Source organism: Chaetura pelagica, unplaced genomic scaffold, assembly GCF_000747805.2.
Source record: "Chaetura pelagica isolate M959 unplaced genomic scaffold, ChaPel_1.0 scaffold459, whole genome shotgun sequence".
Taxonomy (NCBI): Eukaryota; Metazoa; Chordata; class Aves; order Apodiformes; family Apodidae; genus Chaetura; species Chaetura pelagica.
The window spans coordinates 31,191-34,786 of record NW_009954499.1 but is presented as its reverse complement, the minus strand read 5'-3'; the positions used below and the strand labels follow the sequence as shown (position 1 = coordinate 34,786).

The 3,596-nt window shown below is 56.3% G+C and overlaps 1 protein-coding gene across 1 annotated transcript in view; it reads left to right on the top strand.

The window, feature by feature from the left end:
• Positions 1–9: 9 nt before the first annotated feature.
• The window catches only part of CCNT1 (cyclin T1), a gene marked incomplete at its 3' end in the record, with an annotated part of 8,574 nt that continues 4,987 nt past the window's right edge, over positions 10–3,596 (top strand). Inside the window, exons 1-4 of the mRNA XM_010004629.1 lie at positions 10–21; positions 255–383; positions 1,661–1,721; positions 3,152–3,214. The remainder of the gene's footprint in view (positions 22–254; positions 384–1,660; positions 1,722–3,151; positions 3,215–3,596) is intronic.

Genomic DNA, 3,596 nt, shown 5'->3' with positions numbered 1-3,596 from the left:
TGCAGCCAGTTCCACAGGAATGTGAGTGTGCTGGGGTGGGGGGCACTGGGACCCCCAGCTCTGCTGCTGCCTGGGGAGGGGGGCTCCTGGTGGTCCCCACAGACCCTTTTTCCTTCCTGCACTTGCACAGACTTTGCTTTCTGTTGGGTTTAGATGTGAGAAGGAGCCTCATGTATTGACTTTAATCTTGAACTGAGTGATTTTTAAAGAAAATAATGATGTGGGTGGTGGTTTTGTCCTCCCTCCCCCTGCAGTCAGTGGTGCCAGCTGCTCTGTTCCTGGCAGCCAAGGTGGAAGAGCAGCCCAGGAAGCTGGAACATGTCATCAAGGTGGCCCATGCTTGTCTGCACCCTCTGGAGACCCCCCTGGAGACCAAGAGTGAGGTGAGTGTTGGGCTGGGCTGTGCTGGGAGGAGCAGAGCACCAGGCCTGGGAATGGTGGACTTGGAGTTGTGCTGGATCCCAGCACCTGCAGCAGGACATGGGAACAGGTTGCCCAGGGAAACTGTGGCTGCCCCATCCCTGGGGGTGTCCAAGGGCAGGTTGGATGGGGTTTGCAGCAGCCTGGAATGGTGGGAGGGGTCCCTGCCCAGGCAGGGGGTGGCACTGGGTGGGCTTTGAGATCCTTTCCAACCCAAACTAGCCCATGGTTCTATGATCCAAGGGCTGGAGCAGCTCTGCTCTGGAGCCAGGCTGGGAGAGTTGGGGTGTCCAGCCTGGAGAGGAGAAGCTCCAGGGAGACCTTAGAGCAGCTTCCAGTGCCTGAAGGGGCTCCAGGAAAGCTGGGGAGGGGCTTGGGACAAGGGCAGGGAGAGAGAGGACAAGTGGGGATGGATTAAAACTGGAAGTGGGGAGATGGAGGTTGGAGATGAGGATGAAATTCTTGGCTGTGAGGGTGGGGAGACCCTGGCCCAGGTTGCCCAGGGAAGCTGTGGCTGCCCCATCCCTGGGGGTGTTGAAGGGCAGGTTGGATGGGGCTTGGAGCAGCCTGGGCTGGTGGGAGGTGTCCCTGCCCGTGCAGGGGGTGGGATCTAGATGGTCTTTAAGGTCCCCTCAACCCAAACCAGTCCATGGTTCTATGACCCACTCTCTGTGGGAGCAACTGGGCCCTGGGATAGGCAGAGGCACCTTCCACTGCTCCTGCCTGCTTGGGGCCTTTGGCTCCTCCTGCCCAGCAGAAGGTTTTTCCTCCCCATCTCTTCCATCCTGGGGGGGGTCAGTGCTGTCCCCACACCTTTAGTAGTAGCTTCATTCAAAACCTCCCCCAGTTCCCACCTCTGGAACCAGCCCCTCTGACCTGGAGCTGAGAAACCAGCCCTGCTGGAAGGGGCAGCTTCATCCTGGGGAGGAAAATGAAAAAGACAATAAAAAACCACAACTAAATTAAATCAAAAGCAACAGATTCTTCTTTCTGCTGCTCTTAGAGCTGAGGGACCAGACCTGAGAGGTCCCCAAACCCCCACAGGGGGGGCAGCTCCATCCCCACCTCTCTGCTTTCTCTTTTCTGGCAGGGAATCTCTCCCAGTTTCCCCCAGTACAGACCAGCAGGAAGGATTCCCCCCTTTGCTGCTTTTGCCTCCCTGAGCTGAGGGGAGTTAGAAATGTGCAGGTTTTATCCCAGTGCCTCCTCCTGAGTAACCTGCCTGTCCTCTCAACCCCAGGCCTACCTGCAACAAGCCCAAGACCTGGTCATTCTAGAGAGCATAATACTGCAGACCCTGGGTAAGTTGGTCAAAGTGGGGTTTTCCCCCCCAAAAAAAGACCTTGGGGAAGTTTTTCCAAGTGGGTTTGTTTTTTTTTTCCCCAAAAAACTCCAACCAAAACAGACCCTGGGGAGGTTTTTCCAAGTGGTTTGTTTTTTTTCCCCAAAAAACTCCAACCAAAACAGATCCTGGGGAGGTTTTTCCAAGTGAATGGATGAACTGGGACCCCCATCCCAGAGCCAGGAATGTCCCCCAGAAGCTTGAGCTGCCCCTTCCCCACAGCTGGAGGGCACATCTGGCCCCTGGGAGAGCAGGAATCCAGGCCAATTCCCATTTTACCCCCCCAGCTCCTGGGGTTTTTTTTGCCAGGTTTTACAGCTGGGCCTGGGATCAGGGTCAGTGCTGGGGGGTGTTGAGGTTTCTCACCCCCCCAGCAGGTCCTGGTCACCCCTGTGCTCTGATCCCATGGCCAGGATTGACATCCAGGAATGTCCTCACAAAATGGGCTAAAAAAGTCAAGATTTGGATCAAATGGCTGAATAGGAAGGGGAAAAAGAAAGAAACCAACAGTTTTTGAGGGGGTTTTTCTTCCAAGCAGGAGCTGGATGTTCCCCCAAGGGCTGTGGGATTTTGCTCGTTCCATGTTCCAAGATGGTTTGACCCAAATCTGCTCCATCTCAGGGGCAGATTCCCAGGTGCTCCTGTGGCTCAGCCAGTGTCACTTTGTCCCTTGTCCCCAGGGGGCCAGGAGGGGCCTGGGGGTGGATCCCACCTTCTGGCCTGACCAACCAAGGGCTCAACTCCCCCCAGTTCTGCCAGGACTCAGGTTTTCCAGTTGCCTTTTGATTTTTAACACCCTGGTTCTTCTAGGATCTAGATCTAGAAGATGTAACTCTGGACCAAGCTCAGTTAGGATCCTTTTCTTTCAAACAGGATCCACCCAGTGAGTTGGGAAAGCAGAGGGAGCATCAAGCCCAGTTGTCCTTAGTCCTCCAGGCTCCTTCCAAAGGGGAAACCTCTGCTTCCTCTTGGCTTTTTTTTTTTGGGGGGTGACAGAAATTCCTTGGAGCAGCTGCCATTGTCTTCCCCTTCCTCCCAGCTGCTCCCCCAGCTTTTGTCCTGCTGCTTGTTAAAAACAACACCAAAAAAACACCACACACACACAAAAAAAAAAGAACCCAGCCCTTTGTGGTGGTTTTGTTTTCAATCTTGCAAGTCATGGAGCTGTTGGGAGGTCTGGAAGCAGCTGGGACCTTGGTGGTTTTGAGCCTGGAGAACTTCTGGAGCCAGGAAAACAGGCTCTTCTCTCCCTGTTTCCCTCCCAGCAGGGGCTGTAGGAGGGAAGGGCCTTGTCCCCTTGTCCCCCAGGAGCACGTGGGGGTTGGAGATCCCTGGGGATGTTCTCCTGCCCTCCTGATGGTCCCTTTTTCTGTCTTCCCCCCCCCCCAGGGTTTGAGATCACCATCGACCACCCCCACACCCACGTGGTGAAGTGCACCCAGCTCGTGCGAGGTGAGGGGGGTCCCCTGGGTCCCCCCTGGCAACTGGGGGGGGTTGTGATCAGCTGGGTTTGCCCCAGAGCTGCACCTGGGCCAGAGGAGAAGGCTCCAGGGAGACATTGGAGCAGCTTCCAGTGCCTGAAGGGGCTCCAGGGAAGCTGGGGAGGGGCTTGGGCCAAGGGCAAGGAGGGAGAGGACAAGGGGAGATGGATGAAAACTGGAAAAGGGAGCTGGAGGTTGGAGCTGAGGAGGAACTTGTTGGCTGGGAGGGTGGGGAGAGCCTGGGCCAGGGAAGCTGTGGCTGCCCCATCCCTGGGGGTGTTGAAGGGCAGGTTGGATGGGGCTTGGAGCAACCTGGGCTGGTGGGAGGTGTCCCCTTCCATGCAGGGGGCGGG